Here is a 20,068-nt window from a genome sequence, read left to right as displayed (position 1 = left end):
ATATATGTAGCTCAATGACTACAATCTTTATGAACCACGTACACACTATTTAAGTTCAAACGATATAATAATGCATGTTGAAGTTTGCCAAACACGTTTCATCCTATTTGTGATATCTTATCGCGGCGAAACTAGGTAATACTCACATGGAAGTCAAATCACGAATCTTGAAGACAGTAAACTTAAAGTACAGTATACGCTTTTTGCCTCTTAAATTCAGCTTTATAACTATAGAAACGCACATTTGTAATTCTTGCGAACTGGTCAAGCTACATTGCTTTTCGTTTGAAACTACGATTATTCGCTTGTGCAACCAGAAAGGATGCGCCGTCGTACGAGAAATAGCGCTATTAAATTTGACTGCCACTACATCGTACGACTCCTGCCGTATCGTTTCGACCTGTATTCTTGGTATATCCATGGAGGAATTTTACTAGGTTTCTAGACTTATGACTGTTCCTTCCTCTAGAAAACTTGTATATTTCTTCATATGTGACGTAAATAATTTAAGAAGATGTCTTTAGAATCTCTTGTTTCTTTCTTGAGATTTGTTATGTTTATTTTCTTTTAAATCTGTTATCACAAGGAAATTAATTTGTCAGATATGGAAGTTATTCTTATCTTATTTATTTATCTGACGACAACGTATAGCGATAATTAGCGAATTATTATATTTATTTTTGTATTGCTATTGTTTAAATATGATGTTCCATTTTGTGTTAGGCCAAAATGAGAAGTGTTGTCACTTCTTTTGTTATTCTTTGATGTACTTTCGTGGAAAGGCTGGAGAGATATATATTATACAGTAGCTACAACCGAGAGACACCCGTTGAGATTTCGCTTCGTCAGAGAACAACGGCAACATTGTCTTTTTCGTGATGGGCCAGAGACACGAAGGGAAACTCGAATAGTTATTGAAGGAAATAAGGTCGCCGAAAGAAAATTGCAGGCTGTCACGTGAAGCATTTCTCATATTTTGATTCTTTGTCGGGTCTCTTTGATACATGAATCCAACAATAAGAGTTTGTATTGAGAAACTTTATTTAGACTTGATCTTACTTCACAGACTTGAGCTTCCAATTATATATGTATATGTTTATACACATATATTTATTCTTTTTTGCATTTGCGCAGCGAATATTTATTTATATCTGTCACACCTACACATCCGTATTCAGTTTGAATATAGAATATTAATTATATAAAAAGAATTTATATAATTTATTACATAATTTACATAATTTACATAAAAAATTAATAACTTTTTATTTTCACGTTTCCTTGTTCGATAATTTTAATAGATATTTTGTATTTATATTATTTTATCATATTCATTTCTTTTTATTTGCTCGCTTGTATGATTTTATTTATTACTAAAACTCACGGTCGAACGTTCCTGATTGACGTAGTTAATTCTTGAGGAGCTAAACTACTGGATGGAGAAACCGTGCAGGAAGGTGGATCGTTAAGTGAAATAGAAGGGAAGCATTCGTAGTGAGCCACAATTGCTGTTTCTCCGACGAACGATTTTCATGAATATTCATTTCCGTATCTTCTTATGAACGTCGTAAACACACTTAACTTACTCCTCCGAAACGCGAAACCTGTACATTTATTTCGTTGATTACACGTTTCTTTAACTCTAATTAACGGAATCTGTCTTCAACAAGATGGAACATTTTTCATTTGTTCTCTTGTTTATTGTATTTTAAAAATGTCTGATGTAATTGCTACTTTAATTATATAATAAATCGAACTTATCTATCGTCATTTGTCTGTTGATTAATGCGAATAGATGGAGTTGAAACTTTCAGGTGCACTTGAAACTCTTACTCTTGTTGACTATAAACGTTAATGGATTAAAGGCAAATTGGTAGAGAAGTTAGTGTCTTCTTCTAGTGTGCAATAATTTGAAGAATCTCTTGGTCGTCGTGTCAATACGCGTTTTCTTGGCGTTTCCGTGGTGCACCGAATTTTCTGACGATAATGCTTCCATCGCCCTCGCTCGTTGACCTCCTTCACTGTCAAGAATACTATCCTAAATTTAATCATTTCGTAATCAATTTACTTCATATCTCTTGAAAAGTTGGAATTTATCGATCCTAATTCGATTTTCAATAACGCTCGTAGAATGTTGACTCGGCACTATAATCGTGCTTTTTCCTCGGCTGTATTTTTAAAAATTCTATTACTCGCGCACGCGTTTTTCTAGCGCATAGCGGATATATCGATTGGCAGGTTTCAAAGTTAAACAAAAAATAATCTTGAGCGAAATGTAAAGTGTAGTATTGCACTGTAAATCTGCGCTTAAATTAACCTGTTCGCAAAATTTACACTATTTTCTGGTCTGATAACCCTGCTGATCACGTGAAAGCAGTGAAACTCCTTTGTACGTCACATCCGTGTGCCCACTTTTAAATACACAAACTTCTTACGGTTCCATGAGGCTGGTAAAATATGCGGGTAGCACGTTCGGGGTCAGGATCGCCGTTGCATTACAGCGAGACCATGCTGCAGTTGCGCCGTCATGCTCGAATCGCGATTGTGCTGCACTGCGGTTTCCTGGACTGGATTATCCGTCAGCAGGATGTAAACGGTACCAATCGTTATTATCGCACGTAAATCATAAGCGTCAGTATGCCCAAACGTGCATTCCGTTTTTGTCCAAAAATGCACCAGCCGAAAATTGAAAATATTGGTGCAATATTCCTTTCCATTGGCATTTCCGAGACACGTTCGCAAGTTGTAACGTCGTTTCATATCTTTTCTTCGTTCCTAACAATATGGCGCACCTCTTGTTCTGGATCATATTTCCCTCTGAAATGCATGTGAGAATCATTTTCCACTCGCGATTTATCCAATTATATATATCAGTGTTGTTTGACATACATATTTTCTATCTCTTCATCTGCCATTGATGCATCTTTAAACATCCTTGCAAGAACATATTCGCACCGGTTACGACTTATCAGGCAGGCTAAGTCCTTTGCTGTACCAACAGTTAGGGTTGAGTAAGCCAGGATTAGCGAGTCTCTCTCGCTGCTGTTTCCTTCGTAGAGTATAGTCTCGCTCATGATATAGACGAAGAAAGAAAATTTACTTAACCAAAGTTGGCGCTAAGCTAACGTTGATGCAACCAGCTCTCCCGGCCAAGAATTTCATTAGATTAATCTCAGCGTTTCCTTGCCTGCGTAAAATTTATCCTGTCGCAAATATTCGCAATCTGGAAAGTGCAGCAATGATTATGTACTGCCGAAGACATTAATGAGAGAAAGAAAAGGAAAATTTCAGCTTGTCCGAATAGATCGCATGGATGTAATTCGCTCGCAGCTAAGCTTTCGGTGGGTCATTTACTTTGAAACAATTCAGGTTTTAGATGCGATGCCACGTCGGAGTGTCGTATACATCAGTGTCGGAGGAAGGCACGATCCGACATTGGTCGAGATCTATGGCACCGAAAAATCCGCTTTGCTTCCGCTGGCATTTTCCCGATGTGTCGTCTTTTCTTTTTTATTTTCCCAGCTCGCGCTCCTTATTTAGTAACCGCGAAAAAGCCAATGCGAAGAATTGCTCGCAGTTCGCGCGAGCATCGAAAACGTGTACCCGTGAGAATGTGCATCGTAAAAATACCACGGCAAAGAAATACGATTCGCGGCTATGGAAATTCGTGGTAAGTCTATAATGCGCTCATACAAATTCCTTTTATGTTTGTCAAGATGTAAGAAAAATGCGATGCCGTAAACAAGTGCGATAAAATTATATCAATTATTAATGCCACCGGTATAATAGAATGATGTAAATTAATTGAGAGAGGAAAATAATAAATATGGGTTGAGAAACATTGAACCACGAATGATGATTATGAATTGTGTTTAATGATTTAAAATGATTTCTGTATATATAACATCAAATTTTAAATTTATTGCGGATTGATTAACTGGATTTGATTATGAAATGCTAACGGGCTAACGCCCGTTATTTTCGAAATCCGACTAAATTTAATTAATAGCATTTGAAATGTTACGCGATTTTGTATTTTGCGAAATGCTGAACGAAGAGTCATTGAATACTCGAGTAATATCATCATTTATGATACATGAAATTTTGCATAATTACGAATCGATGCATGTCATTCCAAGAGAAAATTATTCCTATTATTTCATCTTTTAGCAAGCTATTTTTAGCGTTGAGTCAAATATGCAAACGTAGGAAAATATCGATTTCAAAGCGGCAGCCATAATTTTTATCAAGTTTTCGGCGTTTTGACGTAAATTCTAACGCTACCCTTTGTAGATTGCACATTGTTACAGTGCAAAATAAATCTTCTGTCTCGAAAGGCGAGTTTAACGTCGTGATCTTTGCTAGTGTGACATTTCGCGAGATGCGTTCCTCAGGTTTTACGATCTAATACTTTTTATTCGTGACTTACGGCTTGGCGGGTTGATTCATTTATGAAGGTGCAAGGCGTTCAAGATGTCCGGGCCCATAACGGTCAGGAAATCGATTTCTTCGAAGGAATCTTAAATATCATTTCGTTCCGCTTCCGTTACCACGGCGGAGTCCCGTTTGGGTGCAAATCTTCGAGACTAAATGAAATGAGACGTATAAAAGTTGCACCGAGATGAGTCTCTTTCTTGCAAAAGTATAGCAAAAGTATATGCAAATCATATTTTCCCTTTTTACCATGAACGACATGGATTTATGTTAGCAATAAGAAAAGAACTTTTAATATTTAAATATAATTAATTAGTTATAATTAATTAATTATAATTAATTATAATTCAAAGTTACTAGATTGACGAGAATAAATCAGTGAAGAGGAATCCTATTTTTCAAAGCGGATCTTAGTACTTAAATATTTTGGTTTGAATTTATACAGGGTGTCTCAAGATTCTATAATAAAGAAAGTTTGCGAAAAATTAAGTAAAAAAGTTATGTGTAAATTTTTATTAACTGAAAATTTATTTTTGATCGAAAATAGGATTTTTCTTAATTAAGTATAATTATGGACAGTCATTTTAGTCGTAATTAAAACTTCAATAGAGAAAAAATTTAGAGATAAACATATAATGTTTTCTGTGATTTTAATCTATCGTTTAAAAATTTAACACCGAGCTCATCATTGGTCATCGTTAATTAAAGTGCAGATATTTTTTCATTTTGATCGCCAATTTTCGGGAACGTTTTGATTGAAATACGAAAGAAGCGAAAGTCATGCGTGCGGCTGTCAGGTCAGATGCCGAAGTCGATCATTTTTCGTTGTCGAGCTTTAACGGATCGTTAACTCAGTGCGTGTTTTCCTGGAGTCGGATTTATCGGCGAAGTTTTTGGCATCTATCAATGATGCGCGGGAGTTATGAGACGAAGAGCTTCGAGTATTGGCATCCGACAGAATGTATATTGATTGTACATCATGTTAAAAATGATCATAACTTCCAGATGAATTGAAAATTTTTCACTTGATGGCCTTTTTTTTAACGCTTGTTACTTCTTTGGCGCCTTGTTTCTTCATAGAAAATCAGCATTCTTGAAACGCCCATTTTAAACACTCTATTGTGAATCTTACACTCAATATGATCAATAATATTGAGTTAGTAATACTGAAAATAAGTACGCATCAGTATTTTTATAATCGTATACTGAGGGGTTAACGACTGAATAAAAGAATAGGAAACTTACAAGAGAAAGGAGAAGTAAATAGATAGAATAACAGGATGTAAGGATAATAGAGATAGGATATAGGGATAGGAGATAGTACGTAAGGTTGTGAATAAAAGGCTGTGAATTAGAATATAAATTACAAGAAAAGCAGTTAGTTTACTTACGTTACTTGCCTTAGTTTTTAGTTTTTGTTATTAGACTTAGTTTTAGACAGCGGAAAGGGAGCCAAATGGATGAGATAGTTAAGAAAGAGTTTAAGAAAGAGGCAAGGCTGTTATGAAAGGAGCGCATATAATGTGTGGATGAATGAGTGTTTTAAGTTTAAACATTGTAAACCAAGTCCCCTCTTGGCTGTAAATTTGCTGAAGTGAATAAAAATTCTATTCTACTATCGACAATATTTCAGCTCACTTTTGTGTACATTATAGACTTTATATGGTCAATAACTGTCAGTACCAATGAATATTACAACAATAATAATAATAATATTATTGATGGTGATTTGGATTTCTTAATTCTCGAGCACAGTATTACTGTAGTACAGAGTATTGATGCTTAAAAATGAAGAAATCGGATTCACTGTTAAAATTTAATTCATCAATATTATACAATCAATAATATCATGCAATATTTACTGATAATATTATTGAACGTGTATTAAAATCCTTATAAGCAACACTGATGTCATTGTCCGCTAAACGGATCTCTTGTAATAAAAGTTTATAAAGTTAAAAAAGAGAGGAAAATGCCGCAGGCTTCTCGAGAGATTCTCAAGAGAATGTACAGACTGTGTACTTGACTGTCAGGTGCTTCAAACAAGTTTATTCGCGGTAAAATAGATATCAATAATAATGTCATAGTTTCCCAATCGCGACATGGATGGCGAAAAAGCTTTGCGACACTTCTTCAAGATTTTATGGCAACGGAATTTAAAAGCTCTCGAGTTTCGCATCATCTTTCACGCTCCTCCCGCTCATCGTCTGCTTTTTTCGGCGCATATAGATAATTACATTCATTATTTCGGTGCTAAATCATTTGTGGATAATGGTCGCTGTGAATCTTTCCTCAAATCAAATGAAACTTGAGACTTCCGCTTATTGAACTTTGCTTGCGCATTCAGTATCCTGAATCTGCTTAACAAACATTTGTAAAAAAGAAGTGTTTGTTAGGAGTATTATTTTATTAGGAATATTATTTTCGTGAGATGTGACTGATTGCATTGATATCTCTATAATATAATTTTTTTAGAAGAATAAAAATCAACAATAAATGCAAATTGTAAATATTCTGAAATTTTCTTTCTCTTTTTTATTGTCAAATTTAACCGATTTTAGAATTCTATAAAATTTTAGAAAAAAGCGGAAAATGGGGAAAAGCGTGAAAATGAATTTATCCATTTGAGAGACAATTTTCGTTATTTTTCTGGGCTTTTTGTTTATATTGCGTGCGTGAGTGAACTATGAAGTGTATCAAACATTTCATCTAGCTATCTTTTGTATCTTTTACAAGGAAAATTAACCAATACTGAGTTGACCTTCATATTGCATCACTTTCATGTCTGTGGCACTTCGTGCAGGAGAACGATCGAAGAAATAAATTGGTTTTTTTATTGTGCGCGCCTATTCTGCGAACATCAGCAAGTCGTAAGCGCGAGATAAACACACATTATAAATAATTCATGAAATTTCATTGCAATCTGCATACAAGTTATTTATACGAATCTTAGATGACTAAGTTTATACCTATGATTATTTTAGTATCAAATAATTGAATTTCATTGAAAAGAAATCTAATTTGATATTTAAATAATCATAATTAATCTTGTTTTCCTGTGAATTTATAAATGATTCATGTATTATAATATTACTTGTGTATTGATATATTAGGTATCTTTTCTAATTTGATTATTTGAAACATTTTCATTCTTTCAACGCAGGAAAATTTATAGCGAAATTAAATCTTTCGTTTAAAAAATTATTTTTTTTATTTAAAGATTATTTATGTCCATGTTTTTTTATGAGAAATGACTCATTAAAGTTTTGAGCATATGAAAAAATAATCTGGACAAAGAAGTTAATTCAAAATTATAATTAATTATAAGAAAGTTTCACATGTGTGTTGTTTCTTCGAGACAAATAATTTTTTGTTTATGCATTTCTGCATCGAAAACAACGGAGGTGTATCAGATGGTCAAGTTTGATGAAACATCGATGAGTGTATATCTATTAGTTAGAAAAATAATTATAATATAATAATTATAATAGTTTTGAAATCGAATATAAGATTGACTCTCGAACAAAGTTTTTATAATACTTTTCGCAATGACGCTAGTATGGTGTTTTAAGTTTGGCAAAAATGGCCGTGAGATTATTTCAAATATATGCTATAGGATGAAAATTGTCACGATGTAAGTGTAGGTAAGGCGGCGGGAGATCGTGTAGCGCAAATTCTGACGCCACAGTCGAGATGTACGGCTAGCCCGCCTATCTGTAGATACTTTGGTCATAAATTCGGCAGGAATGAGGTGTCGGTATATCGTACAGATACGGGCCCCTATCTATGTGCCTATGCCTCTCTCTCCTTCCACTGAATACCCCAGAGGCCTTCACGTCCAATGAAGGTACCTTCCTCTGCCTGTATCTCCTTCACCATCATCATTACCTTAGTCTGCTACGTGCATCTTGCACCTGCATCCGATCGTATCGTCTCTCTCACGCGCCCTCACTCAATTATTCCAAGATGCCGAGGAAATCAATACTCACGGAGACAGATCGCACTTCTTAATGCATATTCATCTAGACGGCTAGACAGAACAATACTTTTCTTTATCACTTTCAACCGGTTTATATAGTGTGTCGATTATGTGTGTGATAATAGAATTTCTTATTTTATTTACGATCGCTCATATCGTAAAGTAAATGAAGAAATTAAGGCTAACTTTTAGTACTAAGATTTAAGAGCTACTCTCTTTAGCGATGGTATTCGACTAATATTAGTTAATATAAAATATTATCATCTTTCGATGATAATAAAACATATAATGATAAATATTTATGAATCCTAATGGGAGTGGTTTACGACTTTTATCAGATTGTCTATCAAAATTGATTTTGAAAGAATAATTGTAACAAGAATATATACTTTCAGGAGAAATGAAAAAATATCTTTTTAGAAAAAGAACGATTTGAAAATTGTATACTATGATCTGCTATTAATATTGACTTACTTTTACAGTTTTGCAAATATAAAATTATTGCGTCTGCAGATTGCGAACAAAATAATGCAAAAATCATTTTTTAATTTATGATACTTTAAGATTAAAACGTACCACAAAAATTTCAATAGATATAAGCTTTCAACGCGAATTCTTTCTTGGAACTTAAAACACATTTTCCAAAAATTGGTAGCATGCCAGTCAGGTTAAGAATTATGTGAATTATCTTAACACTCATCGTGACCTACTGACTCACGAGAACAAAGAGAATGTTCTATCGAAATTTTATTAAATTCTATACTCGGTTAGTATAAAAGCGCGAATCGAATAATCGAGCTTCCCACTAAGATCGAAAGAGAGATTACGAAAAAGTAATCGCAACTGCTAAAAGTACAATTTGCAACTGCTTTTGGCAATCGTCAACTATTGTTTGTAAATATTTTTCGTATACTGCGATCAACGAGCGATTGACTTTGTTCGTTGCCAAGCATTGAGACGTCGATACTGAACTATTGTGAACTTTCTCTACTTTGGCGATAAAAATGCATTACGACTATCGGCTTACGTTATTCGAATCTCATCCGAAATATATATCTTCCCTTCAATGATATATTTTGTATTGCGATTCAGAGAATAACAGAACGACGATATTCGATTTCTTGACAAATAGGACGAATGTGTATGAAGCACATATCACGTATCCGTTACCTTCACCAACATTATATATCTTGGTGGTGCGCTATCAAGGATTTACAAGAGTCGACCATTCTAAAACCACCCAATCCAACTTCTCTAGCTCCGGTACGATCCTTCAGGGTCGCTTTCGACTATCTCGTTTCGAGCGATTCACCTACGACGTATCCACCCACACCTGCGCTCGTTCCTCTCTCGCGTTCACCTCACCTTCTTCTTCCTGCCGGCACGGATGTTCGTCTCGAGGGCAAGGAATCGATCCGATAGGACCTGGCTTTATAACGACGGAGGGCTTCGGACTTCAGCTCTCGAGGATTTCATTGAAGGATTTCCGAAGAGTCGACGGAGGTCCTAGACGCCATCCGCGACGAAGACGACGTGGTAACGAAGAGGCAGCACAGCTCGTGGGATTCGAGGGCGACGACCCGGAGGAACGAGGAAGGCGAATTCTCTCTGAGGGAAAAAAGATATTTATTGGGCCGATGGTGGCCTGAAGAAAACGGCGAGGAAGTAGCAGGAAATGAAGATCTGGTTGGAAAGTACATTGGTGAATCGCTAGAGATATCAAAGGAGTTGTGTCGTAGAAGAAAGAGAAAGAACGTAGACAGATAGACGGATCATTGCACTTTGTATACGAAAAAAATGCGACAAAGCCCCGCGGCAATGGTGGCACAATTTTCTTGTCCCTTTTCAGAGATATAATATTTCTAAGATGTACATTGTGCGTGCCTAGACGAGAATTCTTAACGCGCCTTAAAAATGTCTTAAATATATAGACGTATGGATATTAACAGAATATTACCGAATACTTACACGTATTTATACATCACGAAATGTCAGATTTTTGCTTTAATAAATAAAGGATAAGGTAGCTAATCAGAAAATGTGAGAGAGGTAAAACTACATCGAAGAAATATTTACTCAGAAGTATCCTGTTTTTGAGGAAAAATGAGAACAAATGATGTCTGAAAGATAGAAAACAAGTAGAGAAATGCGAGAAGATCGAAGTTGCACAAAGAAAGAAAGAAAGAATGTGAAAGATTGGAAGTCAATTTACGATGTGACAATTGCTTGGAGTCGATGTAACTGCAATCTCAGCAATGCTCGATAGTTGGAACGTTATGGTGAGTAATATTTTTCATACGGTTAGTCAACAAAGTGTAGCAGTTATATCATATCCAATTTTACTCCAATTTTAAATATCGATGCTCGTATTGTTTATGTAGTTCCATCTGATTAAATTCTGCGTATTTTATATGCGTAGCACATATCAATCTGAATATTATTATTCAATTTTAAATAATAAATAATTTCCAACATTGTTGATTTTTATTATTGAGTGAATTTTGAGCGTGTCACGTCGTTCATATACATACAGGATAACAATTGGAAAGTTGTAGAAATTAAACAGCTGTTATCTCGTATAAATAAATATACAGAACGAAATAAACGAGGAAATTAATTAAATTCGAAAAAAAGAAATTCATTGTTTTTATTCGCACAATATAAAAGGAATATACATTCATTAGATAATAATAAATATAAAAAAAGCCGAAAAATGCTGATTAGTTACATGATTCAGTAAAAAATATGTTTAGAAAATTTCAATATGAACAGTCATTTCCATGAAAGGAATTTACCTACATGGAGAAAATTTTATATTAAGTTTTAATTTTTAATACAATTTTAAATTACATTTTACTATGTCTTGTATTTTTGATGAATCATTACAATATGATTCCGACATAACTTTTACTATGGCAATACTAATTTTTATCACATAAATAAAATTTTTGTTAAAAGCCAATGCTTAAGCCATGAAAACAGTTAATTTTTATTACGGTACGCAAACAAAATTTGCTAGATATATATTTTTTATTTATCTTTTATTTATCTAATACTAACTTTTATTCAACAAATTTTGATTTTATAATAAAAAATTTTTACTATGAAAAAGTATAAAAATTACGTTACATTACTGTTTTAAAAAAATAGTTATAGCATTTAAACTTATAATTGTCATGATAATCCGCAGCTTTTACAATATTATAATAATTTTAAATGTAAAATTTTCTCTGTAGAATTCTATGAAGAACACATAATTCCAATTAGTATATTAATAATTTTCAGAAATATATATATATCTGCGAAAATGATAATTTTGAAAATATATAGGTATAAACGACGCGATTAGCTAAATTGTCAATTTTCTTCTTTATAATGTTTATTTTTACATGTTTGTATGTATATACTTTGTGCATCTACGAAAGAAATGTAAAAGTCTATTGATAAATTCTCATATAAAATTTTCCACCGTAGGTTGCGAATAAATATATACAGTCATGCTATTAATTATCTTGAACTAATATGAAATTTATAATACTTTGTGAGTCTCAACAAACCGTAAGATAATAAGAAATATTACCAGAATATTACCCGATTGCTGATGAAACTTTCTCGCCGAACACGTTTGCCAAACATAATCATTTCGGTTCGATGGTAGGACTCATCCGAGCGATGAAAAACGATCTTCGGGTGGTATGAAAAAAGTCTGAGTACCTTCACCGACTCGAAACTTCGCAATTTTGACGTACCTCGAGGGTAGAAAATGTCTCCCAATAGCCGCACGTGCGGTGAAACTCGAAAACTGCTTCGTACCATGCTGGAAATATTTTCCGCATGTTCTCAGAAAGTTCTCAAGCGTACGGCTTAATAATTTATAATATGTTTCTAACGTTTTTCATGCTATTATTTTGCGTTTGTATCTGAGATTAGGTAACTATCACGTAATATCTTCAATTCTTTTACTATTATCAAGATAAATTACAAAATTACTTTAAAACTTTTTCTTTATTACATTCAAATTTTATTCTCTAAATCTGAATCAGTGAATATAATCATTGATATCAGAGCCAAGTATGTCACTGATAATTAATGAAATGTGAATAACCTATAAGCTAATCTTCATTATGTGATTTAACTAATCTTGTTTTAATGCATAAATTCAATGAATATGATATTGAAAGATTGAAATTAACATGCAAGTAGTACCGGTATTTTAATTATGTGTATAATGCTCAAACTTTCTTTTTTAATTGAATTTTACTGATTATCTAAGTATGTCACTGGGTCATCAGTAAGTATTTACTAATTCAGATTTAGAGAGTAGTTAATTAATTTTCTTCGTTATTTTATGCATCAAAATGTACGTTGAAAATTTCGTAGCTCACGAGGTGAAATTATTTATTTGTAAATAAAGTTAACGGTGAAAATCATCGCGTAAAAGTTTTAATTTCATTAATATGATCGTATGCAATACAATATTAAACGAGCGCAAAATGCATGGAAGCTTTCAATGGTTCTTGAAATGCTAGTCCCGCTTGTGAAAATTTTTATCGTGCAATGAATTGATAATGATCGAATCGCGGACAGTTGAACGGGTCAAACGGATCGAATGCAGCACAAATTTCGCGGGAATTAAAGTTAAATTGCATTGATTATTCCACCAAGTTAATTGCCGCAACGTATCATTGATTATACAAACAACCGTATATAAACGATAACTGGTGCGTTAACAGATTCGCACGATAAACAGTGATTATTGGTGCAATTGATGTTGCAACAAGCGTCTCGTGAAAACGATTCAATCGAACAGTGTGATCTCTGCAATATCTTTCCCATTCGATGCTTTTCTCTTATTTTAACAAATAACGAATAAAAATATGTTTATTCCATTGATCCTTTTTAAGTAAATATTGTACTGGAAATTTCTAGAGATTTTTCTAAAGTTCTAACTCAGTGGAGTATATATTTTTTTCTTATAAAGAAATTTATATAATTATAGATACGATTGCTATGTTTTTTCTCCCTCGCTTGCATACGTAGAACATTTGTTCTCGCTGTATGCTTCAGATACATTTCTCGCAAAACCTAGGATTTCAGAATGCCGAGATGCTCGCGGGTGTAACATTTTATTCATCAGCTCCAATCTCCAAAGCGCGAAGTCCTTTCTTCACGAAGACTATAGATGCTCTTTAGTGACGCTCTTTAGCTGGAGCGCTAGCATTCTTGAAACTCAATAGTCTCTTAATGCGCGCATAGGATTCGTCGAACGACGTAAAACCTTCGTCACTCGAGCACGTACAATAATAACGGCGAATACTTGAGTCTCATTAGATATTTCGTAACTGAAGCTCCTCAAAAGCTTTATCTGATAGGCCTTGCGCCTTTTCCATTGCGTATTGTTTCATGACGTAGACGTCTTATTAAATATCTTTCACTATGGGTAGCAAGAAGAGGATAGCATTATCTCGATGTATTTATTTTTCTTTCAAATCTGTATTTTAATATTTTCTTTACGAATAATGTTCATTTTTATGAGTAACAGTTTAGGAATTGCCATTGTATGAGAAAAATCCTTTTATCTAGATAAAATTGAATATATGTATACATATAAGAACCATTTGTGCGCTGCTAAGTATTATCCATCGATCCTTTAGCCAGCAGGCGCGGACGGTCTATTGGTTGATAACTCGATTTCAGAAGAAAGTTTGCCTTTCGTAGTCGACTACGACAACATCGCAATAATTTCTTCGTATTTGCCAGATAAGCCAGACGATATAATTTGAGTGCGCGACTATAGGCGTATAACTACGGATTTATTTTATCGCGCCTAGCTAAATCCTCCCCTGGGAAGATTCGGTGAGATTTCTACAAGGAGATAGATAAGTTTGGCGAGGCGAATCCATGGCGTAGAGACCGTAGAGAAGCCACGGAATAAATCAGAATAAACCAGTCATGTTTTTCACAGAGTTCTTTTCTTCGTCTTGATTTCATCTTATTTACTTATTTACCTTGCCTCTTTATTCAATGTCGTTGTGCAGCGAATTTCATCCCTTAATTAGTTTAACACGATTATACTTGTGTTCTGCAACGCCGTTCTGGAAATCAGCACGTGCTGCTAGTATATATGGTAATTCTATGTATATATTATATATGTTTTAATCTAGTTGCGCACATATTCTTTCCATAGAGATCTTTTTTTTGTTTTTTTTCTGAGTGAAGCCTGTATTATATTAAAATCTGTATTAAATTATCTTTTCACACTTCGGATTATATTTCAGTTGAAATAATTTTCTTTAAAAATTTCTTAAAAAGAATTGCGTAATATTTCTTTTTCTGGAGACATATATATATAGCTATTCTAAATCGAAGATTGAAATACGACACCTCGCCGTGGACGCACAGCCATTTACAGGAGAGGTTCTTTTAATAGTAAAGTAGCGGATTAAGAAGCAAGTTTCAAAGTGCAACTTACCGCGTAGGTCTCTAAGCATAGTCTGTAAAGTGCTCAAACTTATTACGACGTTCTTGTTTCCTTATTTTCCGAAGTAGGATTTTCTTGGCTTCCATAAGCGCATGCGATATTATTACTTATTTACACTTAATGATATTACCAGTACACAGATTTTTAGTATATTTTAAACATTTAATTTAAATACATAGTTTTATGATGAATGTTATTAATTGTCAACATTTTGTTATACACAGTTCACATGGTTTCCCATGCAATCGATTGACACATTTATGGCAAATGTACAATATATGTACATCATATATATTATATTATATATATCATATATATAGATATATATATATATATATATATATATGTTATATATATGTATATATTTAACTTTTTAAATAATTGCATACAATAACATGATGCAATATTTGCTTTTACGCTATGCTCTCCTTTGAATTCTAGCATGTTTTCTGTATCAGGTGGAGTTAAACAGCCCTAAGAGCTTCGTGATTTAATGTTTAGTCCAAAAGTTAAATGCGATTTTGCAATGCATGCATCATAGAAAATATTTTGAATATTGATGATAAACGTTATTGCGAAAAAACTCATTCGCTTGCGCTTTTCTCGTATCTTATTTTTGCAAATACGACAATATCTTTATAAATTCATTGATTTTTTATTTTCTCATCTATATGTTTTTAATATCAATTATTCGAAATTTATTATTAAAGATTGAAGACTATTATTATTATTATCTATATTATTATTGTTATATTTTTTTGTGAGATCAATCACTTTGATATCAATAATTCAAAAAATTAATATTCAATGTATAGGTATAGCAAAAATATTAAAAAAAAAATTGAAAAAAAACTTTAACCAATTCAGTTTTTTATTTATTTATTATTGCACACTTTGTATAAATTTAGCAACGTAATATCTTCTCCTATCATCTCCTATTAATTTCGACACATTCTTTTTCATGAATCTCTTTTGAATTTGTTTATTCCCGCCATAAAATACAATGCCGAGCGATTATTCAATTTTCTTTGAAGTCATCAGGATATTGCGAGTAGACGCGTAGCTTTCTCAAAGACGTCCCATTGCAACGAAATTACCTTGTGTTAACCAAGTGCTTGAGAGTTCTAGGGGTGAGTAAAGCTCTCGAGGGACAAGTGGTGAACCTTGGCGTCTCTTAGACTCTATCTGCGCTGCAAGGTGGGCTCAAAGCTTGAAGCTGTCTCCTTTCTCCATTCATTCCACAACGTTAACTCGTTATTAAGATGCGTTTAAATACTCTTCAATTCACATTGTAAAACTGGCAAAAATTTTGATTCCAAATTGATGATTCTATTTAGAAATAATTGACTTTTTCTTTACATTTGAAATTTGAAATACCATTAATAATTTATCGTAAATGATTGGATATTAAAATTATTGAAGAGAAAGTGGTCAGAAAGATTCATAACAGAAATAAATTTTTATTGTTTATTGCTCGACTTAAACTGCTTCCTTAATTGTCTTCGATGCGTATGTTTTGTTATCATTCGTTACAATTTTATCACTTCGTTACCAGTAAGTCTTGTTCGATTATGTTTTAAAATTACATCAACAGTTTTAACAGAGGAATCTTCTCGGAAGATCATATAATCTTGAAAGTGTCCGACTCTCGTGGGAATTACCGGTAGTGTTTCATTTCGTCGCGGTGCATCGTGCGCGCGCGCACGAAGAAAGTCAAGAGATAAAGAGAAAAGTCGCACGGCAGCCAAAGGGATATATTCTCGTTGGCATCATAATCCGTTCGTCGCCTTCTTTCTAGGGTAATCGCAGATGGAGGATAGTCCGCTGGATCGGTTGGAACGCCTTTCACGCGCACATTTCCTGGCCTGTGCTCGACTTTTTCCACTTGCAACTCTCTCTCTGTACCGCCGAGAGACTTATCCGCCGTTGCGAGTTACGTACCATTCGACGCCGCACTCTATTTCGAAACTTGTCAGCGTGTTGTATAAATTTAATCCGGATTTCATTTTCATTGCAGTATTACTACAGCAAAGTTATATAGGACAGATGAAGAGGAGTTAATATTGTGATACTTAAGAAAAACTCGGTATTAATATAATTATATAATAGGATCTTTTCTTTATAGATGAATGTCTTGTATCTAAAGATTAAATCTAAAAATGTTTTTCAAAGATTTTTACTATTTTTTTTTATCACTGATTCTTTTTGCGATAAACAAACACTGATTGGAAGAATATCAATTTTAATTACGTTTACAAAAGTATAATTTCGAAGAAACTAATATATCACAAATTATAAAAGAAATTTTTTTCTTTCAAAGATTTCATATTGATGAATAGATTAATTGCTGTTTCAAGTGCAAAGGTTTACGTGATTTTGCAGCAATTAGTTTTCGCTCATGATTAATCCCCAGGGAAAGAGAAAGAAAAGGAAAGAAACGAATGAAAGCACAATAATCAATACAGATCTACGTCCTGAAAACAGTAATTGCAGCTTACCGACCTTGACTGCTGCCGATCGAAGTCATTAGAACGCTCAGTACTGAAACATTAATTGGGTTAATCGCAATTGTTCGTTAGCTCGGTCAGTCACCCAAGTTCTGGCTGATATTAATTGGACTAATTACCTGTGTGCGTATACCGTGGATTAAGATGGATCGTTCCATAAGCTTTCCTCGTAGGGTACACAATGGATCATAAACAAGTAGATATAAAAACATTAATAACTAGATTTTTAAAACAAATGAGTGAAGAGGATTATATTCGATGAGGATCTTAGTGCCTAATAATATTTTGGTGTAAATTTTTACAATTTCCAATTCAAGCAGACTAGAGATTTTTTAACCCAATGCTTATAATAGGATGATCTGTATATTAGAATTTGAATTATTTCTTGTATATTTTTTATTTATTTCTGAATAAAATCCTGAATAAAAAAGTATTTTATAAGTTTTAATAAAAAAATACAAGAAAAAATTATAATATATTATAGAATTATTATAATACAAAAGCTTTCGAAAGAGTTTTTAAATTAATCGAAAATTTCAAGTCTCCATAAGCGTTTTTAGATTCGATTAGTTTTGTTTGTTGTGTGTATTATCTACAAAACAAAATCCTATTTATGTCAAATCCTATTGTGTCACAAAAGTTTCTTGAAAAAAAAAAAAAAAAAAAAAAAGAAAGACTATTCGCGAAATGCATAAATATAAATAACAACTTATTTGGCTCCTACTCAAAATGATGGAATGAAAGAAGACGACGCGGAGGATGAAGAAAATAAAGAGCGCGCGCGGAACAAAGTGAACACGAGTGTGATAGAAATGGACCAGAAAGGAATATTGGCACGAGAGTACCGTCGACTATCAGTCCCACGTGAATCTTCACTTCCGCTCGTTTCCTGCAGCCTCATTTCCCCTGTGTAAATATTCACGTACTGGTTGCTATATACGTGCACGTACAGCCGTTCTCTTTTATTTTCGTTTTTCTATTTTTTGTGGAAATGTTCGAGCGTATCGAAAGTGTTTGTTGATTATTGAATTAAATTGTCGATCGCTATCGGTACTTCGTTAAAGAATTAATTTAATTTAATTTAGCATTTTGATTTGATAATGCTGCTGTATCATTAGCGCTACTCTATGTTAGAGAACTTTCTTTAGAAATAATTCTTTTATATGCAAAAGAAAGTACTGGATTAAATTTCCAGTAGAGAAAAAAACTTCTTTTTTATTTTGGATCATTAATATTAATCGGAAGTTTATTGAAATATTGATAATCACTGGTCGTGATCAATGATGGAAAGCTTAAGCCGGATCGAGTGTTGAATTATTAATCAAATTTCGATTGAATCACGTTGTTGAGAACGACATGTGATACTCTGCAAAGTTGAAGTTAGTATCACAGTCCACAAAAAGAGTATACGACTACGTGACGCAATGTGTGATTAGCGAAGACCATCGATTCGCTCAATAGAAACAGAACAAGCTACTTCCCGCGGATCATTGAAAGTCGTACCACGAAAATGTGGGTCATTGATCTTTCTTCGCTAGAGTACTTTGTCTCTCTTCTTCACTCCCACTATTCCATTGACCGCAACTTGGCAGTAGACCAAAATTGTTTTTTTCCTACGAAACATTAACAGTTCATGTCTCGCGTGCGATTTTTTTCGTGAAGTTTTTTTCTTAATGGAAATTATCTCTAACATTGTTTCGAATTGCATTTGTTTGTCGAGAATGAAATAGTGGATCATCGACATAATAGATGGATTTGCATGTGTTGTCCTGCATTTAGGTGATCATTGAAAATTGTCGTTCCATTCTGATATAATAGTAGTAATTTAATATATGTGGAACTACCTGGTAGTGTTTTGCTGTTTTGTACAAATTTCCAATAATACGCAATTCTTCGTATTATTGCCCCGGTGGCAGAGCCAAAAAGATGTTATTTTTGTCTCGGAGATATAATGTTGACTGTAATCGTTATAGGTTATATTGTTACATTGTTATACTGAACATGAAATAGAGTATCGATTTACATCTATTAGCAGAAAAAGAATATAACTTCGATCACGACTTACGTAATTATAATATATAATTTAAAAAATGATACATAACGAAGCAAAGAATTTAATTACAATGTACGTAAGTAATAAGTAGTAATGTAATTAAATTGTACGTAAGTGCATTTATTGCAACTACGAGAAGAGTAATATCATGAAAAATTGGATCTCTTAAAATCTTTTTCATCTTTTTTCTTTCTATCATATTTCTCTATTTCTCTATTACTCTATTATATAGAAGAGATATTCTCTTTTCAAAATATTTTAATCACTTTGTATATGTGAATCCATACGAATCTGAATGATTAGAAATTCAATGAATGCTCTACTGTTCTAAACATTTATAAACAAATATGAAAAAAATATTTAACATCGTAAATATTCGACATTATATCAAATAAATGCAATGAGAAATATTTCATATCGTAAATGTTCCATGTTGTATCAATATTACAATATATCCAAATAGATTATCATTTCTGGCAGCCGCCAGACAATAACGGCAAAAAATTTATAATGAAATCAAATATCAAGATTATAATTAAATCAAATTATATCAATAAAAAATTTTTTTTTTAAATTAGCAAATTAATGGCTAATCTTATCAGAAGATATTATAT

The 20,068-nt window shown here is 33.1% G+C and overlaps 1 protein-coding gene across 13 annotated transcripts in view; it reads left to right on the top strand.

Annotated features, from left to right (window-relative positions):
- LOC108693768 (disks large 1 tumor suppressor protein) overlaps positions 1-20,068 on the top strand; it is a 678,647-nt gene that overhangs the window by 27,836 nt on the left and 630,743 nt on the right. The window lies entirely within an intron of this gene.

Source organism: Atta colombica, unplaced genomic scaffold (genome assembly GCF_001594045.1).
Source record: "Atta colombica isolate Treedump-2 unplaced genomic scaffold, Acol1.0 scaffold97, whole genome shotgun sequence".
Lineage (NCBI taxonomy): Eukaryota > Metazoa > Arthropoda > Insecta > Hymenoptera > Formicidae > Atta > Atta colombica.
Note: the sequence above shows the minus strand (reverse complement) of the source record. Positions and strands in the feature narration are given on the sequence as shown.